At 40.5% G+C, this 18,266-nt stretch overlaps 1 pseudogene; it reads right to left on the bottom strand.

Annotated features, from left to right (window-relative positions):
• Positions 1-506: 506 nt before the first annotated feature.
• LOC110304524 (olfactory receptor 1A1-like) lies at positions 507-1,621 on the bottom strand (annotated as a pseudogene).
• Positions 1,622-18,266: the final 16,645 nt, after the last annotated feature.

Genomic DNA, 18,266 nt, shown 5'->3' with positions numbered 1-18,266 from the left:
ACAGCTGAGTCATACCCATATGCAGGAATTTACAAGGGTCTAAGAAAGAAGGTGGGTTGTGGTTTAAGAAGGAACTAGAGTGTTATGTTATTCATGGAAAGGTAAGTAAGCACAAAACCTCCCTGGTGTATATTTTCACAAAGTCCAGAAGAATACCATAATTTAGGTGTTTACTAAGGCACCCCTGGTGGTAGGTTATACAATAGACTAGAATTGTCGCTAGAGCATGAAGCCCTTGCACCTGGAGGTTGAAGCTCTAGCATGTGGCTCCTAAGAATAAGCTGACTTTAGATAGGGCTGATTTTATGTCAGTTGTAACGACTGCCTAGTTCCTGCAGCTTTTATATATGCATTTTTCTGTTTGTGTAATGCATAGGATGACCTCACTGTATCTTGGCTGTTGTATCACCTAATTTTCCTGTTTTCTTCTATAATCAGCTGTATAACTCTGACGCTCATTTTAAAGATTATGCTCAGCAAAATCTTGCTGGTGTATGCAATAGTGTCTACATTTGGTGTAAGAGTTTCTTGAGAGCAGCCTTCATGTCCCGGTTCCTCGGGGTGTAGATGAGTGTTCAGCATTGGGGTCACTGCTGTGTACATCACAATTATCAGTGTGTGCTTCAGACTATAACTGGTCAGGGGCCTGAAATACATGACCATGACTGTCCCATGATACAAGGACACCACTGTCAGGTGAGAGCCACAGGTAGACAAGGCCTTGAGGAAGCCCTTGATGGATGGAACCCAAAAGACTGTGGAAAAGACCCAGACATAGGAGATGATGATGTACAGCAGTGGCATAGAGAAGACTCCCCACCCCAAGGTACATCATCTTCACATTGAAGCAGATATCAGAGCAGGATGGCTGGAGCAAAGCCATAATGTCATAGTAGAAGTTAGCCACAGGCCAGGCAATGGTGGCACACGCCTTTAATCCCAGCACTTATGAGGCAGAGGCAGGCAGATTTCTGAGTTCAAGGCCAGCCTGATCTACAGAGTGAGTTCCAGGACAGCCAGGGCTACACAGAAAAACCCTGTCTCAAAAAAAAAAAAAAAAAGAAGAAGAAGAAGAAGAGAAAAAAAGAAAAATATGGCCACATCCTTATTGCCACAAAAGGACAATCAAGCTGTGAGTTGGGTGTGGGGCATTTCATTGGCCTTTGAAATAACCCAGGACCCAGCAACCAGCAGGACACAAAGTCATAGACTCATAATTGTTGCATAATGAAATGAGCAGCTGATGGCCACAGATTGGTCATACGCCATTGCAGCTAGTATACAACTATCTGTATTTGCCAAGACTGTCATGAAGGTCATCTGTGCCCTGCATTCCCCAAAGGAGATGGCCTTTGCTACCCAGGAGATGGTTGGCCAGCATCTTGGGGATAGTTACAGAGGAGAAGAAGATGTCAACAAGGGAGAGGCTGGCTAGGAAAAAGTACATGGCATTATGCAAGTGAGTGTCTGAGTGAATGGCTAGGATGATGAGCACATTCTCAATCGCTGTGATGGGGTAAAGGAAAAGGAAGAGGATGAAGAAGAAATATTCCTGCTCCTGCTGACTTGTAACTCCCAGGAGAGTGAAATCTGTGGTAAAAGACTCGTTTTCTTCTCTCATGGTTCCTTCAACATGAAATCAGACATGACCCCAGAACCATTAGTGCGATTGTAATCTATAGGTTGCCAATCCCCCAATCTAACACTCATGTGTAGTGACTCCCTCTACACATGAGTCCATAAAAATTCAGTCACATATTTGGAGAAATCTCTGTTGATCAGTGGTACAGATGGTCATTTATCTGTGAACACTAATCAAGTTTAAAAAATAAGGGCTCGACAAGTCCCTTCTGGTCCCACCAGCACCAGGGTAGCTTGGGCGCAGAGTCGGCTGACGCCCGCAAGCTACCCACAAGACCCGCCACGGGATCTTAAGACATCTAATGAGTGGAGCAAGGCTGCTGCTCCAATCCAATCATGTGGGACCTGAGACTGCATTAATTAGGGAAGCAGAAAACCAGGCCTGATCAGGGACACAAGTCCCTTCCGGTCAACACCAGCACAGGGGTAGGTTGGGCCCAGAGTCTGCGAACACCTGCAAGCTACCCACAAGACCCACCACGGGATCTTAAGACCTCTGGTGAGTGGAACCCAGCTGCTGCTCCAATCCAATTGCGCAGGACCTGAGACTGCATTAATTAGGGAAGCAGAAAACCCAGCCTGATCAGGAGCACAAGTCCCTTCCGGTCCACACCAGCACAGGGGTACCTTGGGCGTGGAGTCTGTGGACACCCATAAGGTATATACAGGACCCTCCACGGGATCTTGAGAGTTGTGATCTCACCTCTGTGAGTGGATCACAACTTCTGCTGGGAGTCAGGTTCGAACACCAGATATCTGGCCACCTTCCCTGCAAGAGGAGAGCCTACCTGCAGAGAATATTCTGAACACTGAAACTCAGGAGAGAGCTAATCTCCCAGGTCTGCTGATAGAGGCTAACATAAACACCTGAGGAATAAGATCTAACCAGAGACAACTACAACAACTAACTCCAGAGATTACCAGATGGCGAAAGGCAAACGTAAGAATCTTACTAACAGAAACCAAGACCACTCACCATCATCAGAACACAGCACTCCCACCCCACCCAGTCCTGGTAACCCCAACAAACCCAAAAAACTAGACCCGGATTTAAAACCATATCTCATAATGATGGTAGAGGACATCAAGAAGGACTTTAATAACTCACTTAAAGAAATACAGGAGAACACTACTAAACAGGTAGAAGACCTTAAAGAGGAAGTACAAAAATCTCTTAAAGTATTGCAAGAAAACAAGACCAAACAGGTGATGGAATTGAATAAAACCATCCAAGACATAAAAAGGGAAGTAGACACAATAAAGAAAACCCAAAGTGGGGCAAATCTGGAGATAGAAAACCTAAGAAAGAAATATGGAACCAAAGATGCAAGCATCAGCAACAGAATACAAGAGATGGAAGAAAGAATCTCAGGTACAGAAGATTCCATAGAGAACATCGGCACAACAATCAAAGAAATTACAAAATGCAAAAAGATCCTAACTCAAAACATCCAGGAAAACCAGGACACAATGAGAAGACCAAACCTACGGATAATAGGAGTCGATGAGAATTAAGATTTTCAACTCAAAGGACCAGCAAACATCTTCAACAAAATTATAGAAGAAAACTTCCCAAATCTAAAGAAAGAGATGCCCATGAACATACAAGAAGCCTATAGAACTCCAAAAAGACTGGACCATAAAAGAAATTCCTCCAGACACATAAGAATCAGAACAACAAATGCACTAAATAAAGATAGAATACTAAAAGCAGTAAGAGAAAAACATCAAGTAACATATAAAGGCAGGACTATCAGAATTACACCAGACTTTTCACCAGAGACTATGAAAGCCAGAAGATCCTGGACAGATGTTATACAGAACCTGAGAGAACACAAATGCCAGCACAAGCTACTATACCCAGCTAAACTCTCAATTACCATAGATGGAGAAACCAAAGTTTTCCACGACAAAACCAAATTCACACATTATCTTTCCACGAATCCAAACCTTCAAAGGATAATAACAGAAAAAAACTCTAAAAACAAAAATAATTGGAAGCAACAATTACATTTCCTTAATATCTCTTCATATCAATGGACTCAATTCCCCAATAAAAAGACATAGACTAACAAACTGGCTACACAAACAGGATGCAACATTTTGCTGCTTACAGGAAACCCATCTCAGAGGAAAAGACAGACACTGCCTCAGAGTGAAAGGCTGGAAAACAATTTTCCAAACAAATGGTCTGAAGAAACAAGCTGGAGTAGCCATCCTAATATCGAATAAAATCGACTTCCAACCCAAAGTTATCAAAAAAGACAAGGAGGGACACTTTCATACTCATCAAAGGTAAAATCCTCCAAGTGGAACAAACAATTCTGAATATCTATGCTCCAAATGCAAGGGCAGCCACATTCATTAAAGAAACTTTAGTAAAGCTCAAAGCACATATTGCACCTCACATAATAATAGTGGGAGACTTCAATGCACCACTTTCATCAATGGACAGATCGTGGAAACAGAAACTAAACAGGGACACAGTGAAACTAACAGAAGTGATGAAACAAATGGACTTAACAGATATATACAGAACATTTTATCCTAAAACAAAACGATATGCATTCTTCTCAGCACCTCATGGTACCTTCTCCAAAACTGACCATATAATTGGTCACAAAACAGGCCTCAACAAATACAAAAATATTGAAATCATCCCATGTATCCTATCAGACCACCATGGACGAAGGCTGATCTTCAATAACAACATAAATAATGGAAAGCAAACATTCACGTGGAAACTGAACAACACTCTTCTCAATGATACCTTGGTCAAGGAAGGAATAAAGAAAGAAATTAAAGACTTTTTAGAGTTTAATGAAAATGAAGCCACAACATAACCAAACTTATGGGACACTATGAAAGCATTTCTAAGAGGGAAACTCATAGCTGAGTGCCTCCAAAAAGAAACTAGAGAGAGCACACACTAGCAGCTTGACAACACACCTAGAAGCTCTAGAACAAAAGGAAGCAAATTCACCCAAGATAAGTAGACTGCAGGAAATAATTAAACTCAGGGGTGAAATCAACCAAGTGGAAACAAGAAGAACTATTCAAAGAATCAACCAAACCAGGAGCTGGTTCTTTGAGAAAATCAACAAGATAGATAAACCCTTAGCCAGACTCACTAGAGGGCACAGGGACAGCATCCTAATTAACAAAATCAGAAATGAAAAGGGAGACATAACAACAGATCCTGAAGAAATCCAAAACACAATCAGATCTTTCTACCAAAGTCTATACTCAACAAAACTGGAGAACCTGGATGAAATAGACAAATTTCTAGATAGATACCAGGTACCAAAGTTAAACCAGGGTCAAGTTAACGATCTAAACAGTTCCATATCCCCTAAAGAAATAGAAGCAATCATTAATGGTCTCCCAACCAAAAGAAGCAAAGGATCAGATGGGTTTAGTGCAGAGTTCTATCAGACCTTCAAAGAAGATCTAATTCCATTTATGCACAAACTATTCCACAAAATGGAAGTAGAAGGTATTCTACCCAACTCATTCTATGAAGCCACAATTACTCTGATACCTAAACCACAGAAAGATCCAACAAAGATAAAGAACTTCAGACCAATTTCCCTTATGAATATCAATGCAAAAATACTCAATAAAATTCTCACTGTATGAATCCAAGAACACATTAAAACAATCATCCATCCTGACCAAGTAGGTTTTATTCCAGGGATGCAGGGATGGTTTAATATATGGAAATCCATCAAGGTAATCCATTATATAAACAAACTCAAAGACAAAAACCACATGATCATCTTTAGATGCGGAGAAAGCATTTGACAAAATCCAACACCCATTCATGATAAAAGTCTTGGAAAGATCAGGAATTCAAGGCCCATACCTAAACATGATGAAAGCAATCTACAGCAAACTAGTAGCCAACATCAAAGTAAATGGTGAGAAGCTGGAAGCAATCCCGCTAAAATCAGGGACTAGACAAGGCTACCCACTTTCTCCCTACCTATTCAACATTGTACTTGAAATCCTAGCCAGAGAAATTCGACAACAAAAGGAGATCAAGGGGATACAAATTGGAAATGAAGAAGTCAAAATATGACTTTTTGCAGATGATATGGTAGTATATATAAGTGACCCTTAAAATTCCACCAGAGAACTCCTAAACCTGATAAACAGCTTCGGTGAAGTGGCTGGATATAAAATTAACTCAAACAAGTCAATGGCCTTTCTCTACACAAAGGATAAACAGGCTGAGAAAGAAATTAGGGAAACAACACCCTTCTCAATAGTCACAAATAATATAAAATACCTTGGTGTGACTCTAACTAAGGAAGTGAAAGATCTGTTTAATAAGAACTTCAAGTCTCAGAAGAAAGAAATTAAAGAAGATCTCAGAACATGGAAAGATCTCCCATGCTCATGAATTGGCAGGATCAACATTGTAAAAATGGCTTTCTTGCCAAAAGCAATCTACAGATTCAATGCAATCCCCATCAAAATTCCAACTCAATTCTTCAACGAATTAGAAAGAGCAATCTGCAAATTCATCTGGAATAACAAAAAACCTAGGATAGCAAAAACTCTTCTCAAGGATAAAAGTACCTCTGGTGGAATCACCATGCCTGACCTAAAGCTGTACTACAGAGCAATTGTGATAAAAACTGCATGGTACTGGTATAGTGACAGACAAGTAGACCAATGGAATAGAATTGAAGACCCAGAAATGAACCCACACACTTATGGTCACTTGATCTTTGACAAGGGAGCTAAAACCATACAGTGGAAGAAAGACAGCATTTTCAACAAATGGTGCTGGCACAACTGTCGGTTATCATGTAGAAGAATGCAAATTGATCCATTCCTATCTCCTTGTACTAAGGTCAAATCTAAGTGGATCAAGGAGCTCCACATAAAACCAGAGACACTAAAACTTATAGAGGAGAGAGTGGGGAAAAGCCTCGAAGATATTGGCACAGGGGAAAAATTCCTAAATAGAACAGCAATGGCTTGTGCTGTAAGATCAAGAATTGACAAATGGGACCTCATGAAACTACAAAGCTTCTGTAATGCAAAAGACACCGACAATAAGACAAAAAGGCCACCAAAAGATTGGGAAAGGAACTTTACCTATCCTAAATTGGATAGAGGACTAATATCCAATATATATACAGAACTCAAGAAGGTGGACTCCAGAAAATCAAATAACCCCATTAAAAATGGGGCTCAGAGCTAAACATAGAATTCTCACCTGATGAATACCGAATCACTGAGAAACACCTTAAAAAATGTTCAGCATCCTTAATCATCAGGGAAATGCAAATCAAAACAACCCTGAGATTCCATCTCACACCAGTCAGAATGGCCAAGATCAAAAATTCATGTGACAGCAGATGCTGGCGAGGATGTGGAGAAAGAGGAACACTCCTCCACTGTTGGTGGGATTGCAAGCTTGTACAACCACTCTGGAAATCAGTCTGGCAGTTTCTCAGAAAATTGGACGTGGTACTACCAGAGGATCCTGCAATACCTCTCCTGGGCATATATCCAGAAGATGTTCCAACTAGTAAGAAAGAAACATGCTCCACTATGTTCATAGCAGCCTTATTTATAATAGCCAAAAGCTTGAAAGAACCCAGATGCCCCTCAACAGAATGTGGTACATTGACACAATGGAGTACTACTCAGCTATTAAAAGGAGTGAATTTATGAAATTCCTAGGCAAATGGTTGAACCTGGAAGGCATTATCCTGAGTGAGGTAACCCAATCACAAAAGAACTCAAATGATATGTACTCACTGATAAGTGAATATTAGCCCAGAAACTTAGAATACCCAAGATATAAGTTACAATTTGCAAAACACATGAAACTAAAGAAGAACAAAGACCAAAGTGTGGACACTTTGCCCCTTCTTAGAATTGGGAACAAAACGCCTATGGAAGGAGTTACAGAGACAAAGTTTGGAGCTGAGACAAAAGACATAATCAGCCTCCAAACGCTGACACCATTGCATGCACTAGCAAGATTTTGCTGATAGTACCCTGATATAGCTGTCTCTAGTGAGACTACCCCCAGGCCTAGCAAACACATAAGTGGATGCTCACAGTCAGCTATTGCATGGATCACAGGGCCCCCAATGAAGGAGCTAGAGAAAATTCCCAAGGAGCTAAAGGGATCTGCAACCCTTTAGGTGGAATAACATTATGAACTCACCAGTAACCCGGAGCTCTTGACTCTAGCTGCATATGTATCAAAAGATGGCCTAGTCAGCCATCACTGGAAAGAGAGGCCCATTGGACTTGCAAACTTTATATTCCCCAGTACAGGGGAAAGCCAGGGCCAAAAAGTGGGAGTGGGTGGGTAGGGGAGTGGGAGGAGGGTATGGGGGACTTTTGGGATAGCACTGGAAATGTTAATGAGGAAAATACCTAATTAAAAAAAATCAATGTGAAATTAGTTTATTCTTAATAAAATTCATTACACAGAGAAAAAAATAAGGGATCTGTAAATAGCAATATTCATTTTCCCCACCAACATCACCACTTTGACTTGCCTCAGTCACTCTGCAGCTTCCTTGCTATTTTGAGCATCATACTCACTGCTGGAGAGAAATAATCTGCTTTGAAGAAATGTCTTCAGTTAAGTGCTCACAGGCTATAGTGATTCACATTGACACACATCCTGTTACCCTTCATTTCCTCTGGCCCACTGAATTGAGAGATACCAGCTGTATAAATGTATAGGGATTTTCTACGTCCACCCTTGCTCTTAAATATTAACAGAGAAACCTGGTATTTTTATTAAAAATCTTCTACCACTACAAATGGCCAGATACTGAGCTATTTTAACGTAACAATTCTAGCCTGGAATACTTAAGCTGACATCTTGTCTTGCCTTGCTGCATCAGTGTCCTCCTGTGTCCTCCTCCTCCAGCACCGGGGTAGCTAGAGCACAGGGTCGGCTGACACCCGCCAGCTACCCACGACCCCCGCCACAGGATTTTGAGACTGCTGGTGAGTGGAAGACAGCTTCTGCTCCAGTCCAATCACGCGGGACCTGAGACTGCTTTGGTTGGGGAGGGAGAAATTCGGCCTACATAGGGCCACAAGCCTCTTCCGGTCAGAAAAGCACCGGGGCAGCTGGGGCGCAGGGTCGGCTGACACTCGCCAGCTACCCACAACACCCGCCACAGGATCTTAAGACTTCTGGAGAGTGGAGCACAGCTTCTGCTCCAATCCAATTGCGCGCGGGACCTGAGACTGCATTAGTTAGGGAAGCAGAAACCGGCCTGAATAGGGCCACAGGCCTCTTCCGGCTGGACCAGCACCGGGGTACCGCCAGCTACCCACGACCCCCTCCACAGGATTTTGAGATGCTGGTGAGTGGAACACAGCTTCTGCTCCAATCTTTAAACAGTGACAACGACAACAACTAACCCCAGAGATTACCAGATGGCGAAAGGTAAACGTAATAATCTTACTAACAGAAACCAAGACCACTCACCATCATCAGAACCCAGCACTCCCACTTCGCCCAGTCCAGGGCACCCCAACACACCGGAAAAGCTAGACACGGATCTAAAAGCATATCTCCTGATGATGGTAGAGGACATCAAGAAGGATTTTAATAACACACTTAAAGAAATACAAAGGAACACTGGTAAGCAGGTAGAAGACAGTAAAGAGGAAGCACAAAAATCCCTTAAAGAATTGCAGGAGAACACTGCTAAAGAGTTACAAATCCTTAAAGAAAAACAGAATAACCTAATCAAACAGGTAGAAGTCCTTAATGAAAAACAGGAAAACACATCCAAACAGATGATGGAAATGAACAAAACCATACTAGACCTAAAAAGGGAGGTAGACACAATAAAGAAAACCCAAAATGAGGCAACACTGGAGATAGAAACCCTAGGAAAGAAATCTGGAACCATAGATACCAGCATCAGCAACAGAATACAAGAGATGGAAGAGAGAATCTACGGTGCAGAAGATTCCATAGAGAACATCGGCACAACAATCAAGGAAAATGTAAAATGCAAAAAGATCCTAACTCAAAACATCCAAGAAATACAGGACACAATGAGAAGACCAAACCTACGGATAATAGGAGTGGATGAGAATGAAGATTTTCAACTCAAAGGACCAGCAAACATCTTCAACAAAATTATAGAAGAAAACTTCCCAAATCTAAAGAAAGAGATGCCCATGAACATACAAGAAGCCTACAGAACTCCAAATAGACTGGACCAGAAAAGAAATACCTCCCGACACATAATAATCAGAACAACAAATGCTCTAAATAAAGATAGACTACTAAAAGCAGTAAGAGAAAAAGGCCAAGTAACATATAAAGGCAAGCCTATCAGAATTACACCAGATTTTTCACCAGAGACTATGAAAGCCAGAAGATCCTGGACGGATGTTATACAGACACTAAAAGAACACAAATTCCAGCCCAGGCTACTATACCCAGCCAAACTCTCAATTAACATAGATGGAGAAACCAAAGTATTCCACGACAAAACCAAATTCACACATTATCTCTCCACGAATCCAGCCCTTCAAAGGATAATAACAGAAAAAAACCAATACAAGGACAGGAACCACGCCCTAGAAACAACAAGAAGGTAATCCCCCAACAAACCTAAAAGAAGACAGCCACAAGAACAAAATGCCAACTTTAACAACAAAAATAACAGGAAACAACAATTACTTTTCCTTAATATCTCTTAATATCAATGGACTCAACTCCCCGATAAAAAGACATAGACTAACAAACTGGCAACACAAACAAGACCCAACATTTTGCTGCTTACAGGAAACTCATCTCAGAGAAAAAGATAGACACTACCTCAGAATGAAAGGCTGGAAAACAATTTTCCAAGCAAATGGCATGAAGAAACAAGCTGGAGTAGCCATTCTAATATCTGATAAGATTGACTTCCAACCCAAAGTCATTAAAAAAGACAGGGAGGGACACTTCATACTCATCAAAGGTAAAATCCTCCAAGAGGAACTATCAATCCTGAATATCTATGCTCCAAATACAAAGGCAGCCTCATTCATTAAAGAAACTTTAGTAAATCTCAAAGCACACATTGCACCTCATACAATAATAGTGGGAGACTTCAACACACCACTTTCACCAATGGACAGATCATGGAAACAGAAACTAAACAGGGACACAGTGAAACTAACAGAAGTTATGGATCAAATGGATCTGGCAGATATCTACAGAACATTTTACCCTAAAACAAAAGGATACACCTTCTTCTCAGCACCTCATGGTACCTTCTCCAAAATTGACCACGTAATTGGGCACAAAACAGGACTCAACAGATACAAAAACATTGAAATTGTCCCATGCATCCTATCAGATCACCATGGACTAAGGCTGATCTTCAATAACAAAATAAATAATAGAAAGCCAACCTTCACGTGGAAACTGAACAACACTCTTCTCAATGACACCTTGGTCAAGGAAGGAATAAAGAAAGAAATTAAGGACTTTTTAGAGTTCAATGAAAATGAAGCCACAACATACCCAAACTTATGGGACGCAATGAAAGCATTTCTAAGAGGAAAACTCATAGCTCTGAGTGCCTCCAAAAGGAAACTAGAAAGAGCACACATTAGCAGCTTGACAACACACCTAAAAGCACTAGAACAAAAGGAAGCAAATTCACCCAAGAGGAGTAGACGGCAGGAAATAATCAAACTCAGGGGTGAAATCAACCAAGTGGAAACAAGAAAAACTATTCAAAGAATCAACCAATCAAGGAGCTGGTTCTTTGAGAAAATCAACAAGATAGATAAACCCTTAGCCAGACTCACTACAGGGCACAGGGAAAGCATCCTAATTAACAAAATCAGAAATGAAAAAGGAGACATAACAACAGATCCTGAAGACATCCAAAACACCATCAGATCCTTCTACCAAAGGCTATACTCAACAAAACTGGAGAACCTGGATGAAATGGAGAAGTTCCTAGACAGATACCAGGTACCAAAGTTGAATCAAGATCAGGTTAATGATCTAAACAGCCCTATATCCCCCAAAGAAATAGAAGCAGTCATTAATAGTCTCCCAACCAAAAAAAGCCCAGGACCAGATGGGTTTAGTGCAGAGTTCTATCAGACCTTCAAAGAAGATCTAATCCCAGTTCTTCACAAACTATTCCACAAAATAGAAACAGAAGGTACTCTACCCAACTCATTCTATGAAGCCACAATTACTCTGATACCTAAACCACAAAAAGACCCAACAAAGATAGAAAACTTCAGACCAATATCCCTTATGAATATTGATGCAAAAATCCTCATAAAGTTCTTGCTAACTGAATCCAAGAACACATCAAAACAATCATCCATCCTGACCAAGTAGGTTTCATCCCAGGGATGCAGGGATGGTTCAATATACGGAAATCCATCAACGTAATCCAGTATATAAACAAACTCAAAGACAAAAACCACATGGTCATCTCGTTAGATGCGGAAAAAGCATTTGACAAGATCCAACACCCATTCATGATAAAAGTCTTGGAAAGATCAGGAATTCAAGGCCCATACCTAAACATGATAAAAGCAATCTACAGCAAACCAGTAGCCAACATCAAAGTAAATGGTGAGAAGCTTGAAGCAATCCCTCTAAAATCAGGGACTAGACAAGGCTGTCCACTTTCTCCATACCTATTCAACATTGTACTTGAAGTCCTAGCCAGAGCAATTCGACAACAAAAGGAGATCAAAGGGATACAAATTGGAAAAGATGAAGTCAAAATATCACTTTTTGCAGATGATATGATAGTATATATAAGTGACCCTAAAAATTCCACCAGAGAACTCCTAAGCCTGATAAACAGCTTCGGTGAAGTAGCTGGATATAAAATTAACTCAAACAAATCAATGGCCTTTCTCTACACAAAGAATAAACAGGCTGAGAAAGAAATTAGGGAAACAACACCCTTCTCAATAGTCACAAATAATATAAAATATCTTGGCGTGATTCTAACTAAGGAAGTGAAAGATCTGTATAATAAAAACTTCAAGTCTCTGAAGAAAGAAATTATAGAAGATCTCAGAAGATGGAAAGATCTCCCATGCTCATGGATTGGCAGGATCAACATTGTAAAAATGGCTATCTTGCCAAAAGCAATCTACAGATTCAATGCAATCCCCATCAAAATTCCAACTCAATTCTTCAACGAATTAGAAAGTGCAATCTGCAAATTCATCTGGAATAACAAAAAACCTAGGATAGCAAAAACTCTTCTCAAGGATAAAAGAACCTCTGGTGGAATCACCATGCCGGACCTAAAGCTCTACTACAGAGCAATTGTGATAAAAACTGCATGGTACTGGTATAGTGACAGACAAATAGACCAATGGAATAGAATTGAAGACCCAGAAATGAACCCACACACCTACGGTCACTTGATCTTCGACAAGGGAGCTAAAAACATCCAGTGGAAGAAAGACAGCATTTTCAACAAATGGTGCTGGCACAACTGGTTGTTAACATGTAGAAGAATGCGAATCGATCCATTCCTATCTCCTTGTACTAAGGTCAAGTCTAAGTGGATCAAGGAACTTCACATAAAACCAGAGACACTGAAACTTATAGAGGAGAAAGTGGGGAAAAGCCTTGAAGATATGGGCACAGGGGAAAAATTCCTGAATAGAACAGTAATGGCTTGTACTGTAAGATCGAGAATTGACAAGTGGGACCTCATGAAACTACAAAGCTTCTGCAAGGCTAAAGACACCATCAATAAGACAAAAAAACCACCAACAGATTGGGAAAGGATCTTCACCTATCCTAAATCAGATAAGGGACTAATATCCAATATATATAAAGAACTCAAGAAGGTGGACTCCAGAAAGTCAAATAACCCCATTAAAAAATGGGGCTCAGAACTGAACAAAGAATTCTCGCCTGAGGAATACCGAATGGCAGAGAAACACCTGAAAAAATGTTCAACATCCTTAATCATCAGGGAAATGCAAATCAAAACAACCCTGAGATTCGACCTCACACCAGTCAGAATGGCTAAGATCAAAAATTCAGGTGACAGCAGTTGCTGGCGAGGATGTGGAGACAGAGGAACACTCCTCCATTGTTGGTGGGATTGCAAGCTTGTACAACCACTCTGGAAATCAGTCTGGCGGTTCCTCAGAAAATTGGACATAGTACTACCGGAGGATCCAGCAATACCTCTCCTGGGCATATATCCAGAAGATGTCCCAACCGGTAAAAAGGACACATGTTCCACTATGTTCATAGCAGCCCTATTTATAATAGCCAGAAGCTGGAAAGAACCCAGATGTCCCTCAACAGAGGAATGGATACAGAAATTATGGTACATTTACACAATGGAGTACTACTCAGCTATTAAAAAGAATGAATTTATGAAATTCCTAGCCAAATGGATGGAGCTGGAGGGCATCATCTTGAGTGAAGTAACACAATCACAAAAGAACTAACACAATATGTATTCACTGATAAGTGGATATTAGCCCAAAACTTAGGATACCCAAGATTTAAGATACAATTTGCTAAACGCATGAAACTCAAGAAGAATGAAGACCAAAGTGTGGACACTGTGCACCTTCTCAGAATTGGGAACAAAACAACCAGGGAAGGAGTTACAGAGACAAAGTTCGTAGCTGTGATGAAAGGATGGACCATTTAGAGACTGCCGTACCCAGGGATCCATCCCATAATCAACTTCTAAACGCTGACACCATTGCATACACTAGCAAGATTTTGCTGAAAGGACCCAAATATAGCTGTCTCTTGTGAGACGATGCTGGGGCCTAGCAAACACAGGAGTGGATGTTCACAGTCAGCTATTGGATGTATCACAGGGCTCCCAATGGAGAAGCTAGAGTAAGTACCCAAGGAGCTAAAGGGATCTGCAACCCTATTGTTGGAACAACATGATGTACTAACTAGAACCCCGGAGCTTTTGTCTCTAGCTGCATATGTATCGAAAGATGGCCTAGTCAGCCATCAATGGAAAGAGAGGCCCATTGGACTTGCAAACTTTATATGCCCCAATATAGGGGAATGCCAGGGCCAAAAGAATGGGAATGGGTGGATAGGGAAGTGGGGGGGCGCTATGGGGGACTTTTGGGATAGCATTGGAAACGTAATTGAGGAAAATATGTAATAAAAATATTTAAAAAAAATTAAAAAATTAAAAAAAATTTAAAAAAAAAAGAAACTTTAGTAAATCTCAAAGCACACATTGCACCTCATACAATAATAGTGGGAGACTTCAACACACCACTTTCACCAATGGACAGATCATGGAAACAGAAACTAAACAGGGACACAGAGAAACTAAGAGAAATTATGAATCAAATGGATCTGGCAGATATCTACAGAACATTCTATCCTAAAACAAAAGGATATACCTTCTTCTCAGCACCTCATGGTACCTTCTCCAAAATTGACCACATAATTGGTCACAAAACAGGCCTCAACAGATACAAAAATATTGAAATTGTCCCATGCATCCTATCAGATCACCATGGACTAAGGCTGATCTTCAATAACAAAATAAATAATAGAAAGCCAACCTTCACGTGGAAACTGAACAACACTCTTCTCAATGATACCTTGGTCAAGGAAGGAATAAAGAAAGAAATTAAGGACTTTTTAGAGTTCAATGAAAATGAAGCCACAACATACCCAAACTTATGGGACGCAATGAAAGCATTTCTAAGAGGAAAACTCATAGCTCTGAGTGCCTCCAAAAGGAAACTAGAGAGAGCACACATTAGCAGCTTGACAACACACCTAAAAGCACTAGAACAAAAGGAAGCAAATTCACCCAAGAGGAGTAGACGGCAGGAAATAATCAAATTCAGGGGCGAAATCAAACAAGTGGAAACAAGAAAAACTATTCAAAGAATCAACCAATCAAGGAGCTGGTTCTTTGAGAAAATCAACAAGATAGATAAACCCTTAGCCAGACTCACTAGAGGGCACAGAGAAAGCATCCTAATTAACAAAATCAGAAATGAAAAAGGAGACATAACAACAGATCCTGAAGACATCCAAAACACCATCAGATCCTTCTACCAAAGGCTATACTCAACAAAACTGGAGAACCTGGATGAAATGGAGAAGTTCCTAGACAGATACCAGGTACCAAAGTTGAATCAAGATCAGGTTAATGATCTAAAAAGCCCTATATCCCCCAAAGAAATAGAAGCAGTCATTAATAGTCTCCCAACTAAAAAAAGCCCAGGACCAGATGGGTTTAGTGCAGAGTTCTACCAGACCTTCAAAGAAGATCTAATCCCAGTTCTTCACAAACTATTCCACAAAATAGAAACAGAAGGTACTCTACCCAACTCATTCTATGAAGCCACAGTTACTCTGATACCTAAACCACAAAAAGACCCAACAAAGATAGAAAACTTCAGACCAATATCCCTTATGAATATTGATGCAAAAATCCTCAATAAAGTTCTTGCTAACCGAATCCAAGAACACATCAAAACAATCATCCATCCTGACCAAGTAGGTTTCATCCCAGGGATGCAGGGATGGTTCAATATACGGAAATCCATCAACGTAATCCAGTATATAAACAAACTCAAAGACAAAAACCACATGGTCATCTCGTTAGATGCGGAAAAAGCATTTGACAAGATCCAACACCCATTCATGATAAAAGTCTTGGAAAGATCAGGAATTCAAGGCCCATACCTAAACATGATAAAAGCAATCTACAGCAAACCAGTAGCCAACATCAAAGTAAATGCTGAGAAGCTGGAAGCAATCCCTCTAAAATCAGGGACTAGACAAGGCTGTCCACTTTCTCCATACCTATTCAACATTGTACTTGAAGTCCTAGCCAGAGCAATTCGACAACAAAAGGAGATCAAAGGGATACAAATTGGAAAAGATGAAGTCAAAATATCACTTTTTGCAGATGATATGATAGTATATATAAGTGACCCTAAAAATTCCACCAGAGAACTCCTAAGCCTGATAAACAGCTTCGGTGAAGTAGCTGGATATAAAATTAACTCAAACAAATCAATGGCCTTTCTCTACACAAAGAATAAACAGGCTGAGAAAGAAATTAGGGAAACAACACCCTTCTCAATAGTCACAAATAATATAAAATATCTTGGCGTGACTCTAACTAAGGAAGTGAAAGATCTGTATAATAAAAACTTCAAGTCTCTGAAGAAAGAAATTATAGAAGATCTCAGAAGATGGAAAGATCTCCCATGCTCATGGATTGGCAGGATCAACATTGTACAAATGGCTATCTTGCCAAAAGCAATCTACAGATTCAATGCAATCCCCATCAAAATTCCAACTCAATTCTTCAACGAATTAGAAAGTGCAATCTGCAAATTCATCTGGAATAACAAAAAACCTAGGATATCAAAAACTCTTCTCAAGGATAAAAGAACCTCTGGTGGAATCACCATGCCGGACCTAAAGCTCTACTACAGAGCAATTGTGATAAAAACTGCATGGTACTGGTATAGTGACAGACAAATAGACCAATGGAATAGAATTGAAGACCCAGAAATGAACCCACACACCTATGGTCACTTGATCTTCGACAAGGGAGCTAAAAACATCCAGTGGAAGAAAGACAGCATTTTCAACAAATGGTGCTGGCACAACTGGTTGTTAATATGTAGAAGAATGTGAATCGATCCATTCCTATCTCCTTGTACTAAGGTCAAGTCTAAGTGGATCAAGGAACTTCACATAAAACCAGAGACACTGAAACTTATAGAGGAGAAAGTGGGGAAAAGCCTTGAAATTATGGGCACAGGGGAAAAATTCCTGAATAGAACAGTAATGGCTTGTGCTGTAAGATCGAGAATTGACAAGTGGGACCTCATGAAACTACAAAGCTTCTGCAAGGCTAAAGACACCATCAATAAGACAAAAAAACCACCAACAGATTGGGAAAGGATCTTCACCTATCCTAAATCAGATAAGGGACTAATATCCAATATATATAAAGAACTCAAGAAGGTGGACTCCAGAAAGTCAAATAACCCCATTAAAAAATGGGGCTCAGAACTGAACAAAGAATTCTCACCTGAGGAATACCGAATGGCAGAGAAACACCTGAAAAAATGTTCAACATCCTTAATCATCAGGGAAATGCAAATCAAAACAACCCTGAGATTCCACCTCACACCAGTCAGAATGGCTAAGATCAAAAATTCAGGTGACAGCAGATGCTGGCGAGGATGTGGAGAAAGAGGAACACTCCTCCATTGTTGGTGGGATTGCAAGCTTGTACAACCACTCTGGAAATCAGTCTGGCGGTTCCTCAGAAAATTGGACATAGTACTACCGGAGGATCCAGCAATACCTCTCCTGGGCATATATCCAGAAGATGTCCCAACCGGTAAAAAGGACACATGCTCCACTATGTTCATAGCAGCCCTATTTATAATAGCCAGAAGCTGGAAAGAACCCAGATGTCCCTCAACAGAGGAATGGATACAGAAATTATGGTACATTTACACAATGGAGTACTACTCAGCTATTAAAAAGAATGAATTTATGAAATTCCTAGCCAAATGGATGGACCTGGAGGGCATCATCTTGAGTGAGGTAACACAATCACAAAGGAACTCACACAATA

Source organism: Mus caroli, unplaced genomic scaffold (assembly GCF_978045245.1).
Source record: "Mus caroli unplaced genomic scaffold, Mus_caroli_1 scaffold_13, whole genome shotgun sequence".
Lineage (NCBI taxonomy): Eukaryota > Metazoa > Chordata > Mammalia > Rodentia > Muridae > Mus > Mus caroli.
The sequence above is the reverse complement of the archived record's forward strand: the minus strand, read 5'-3'. Positions and strand labels throughout refer to the sequence as shown.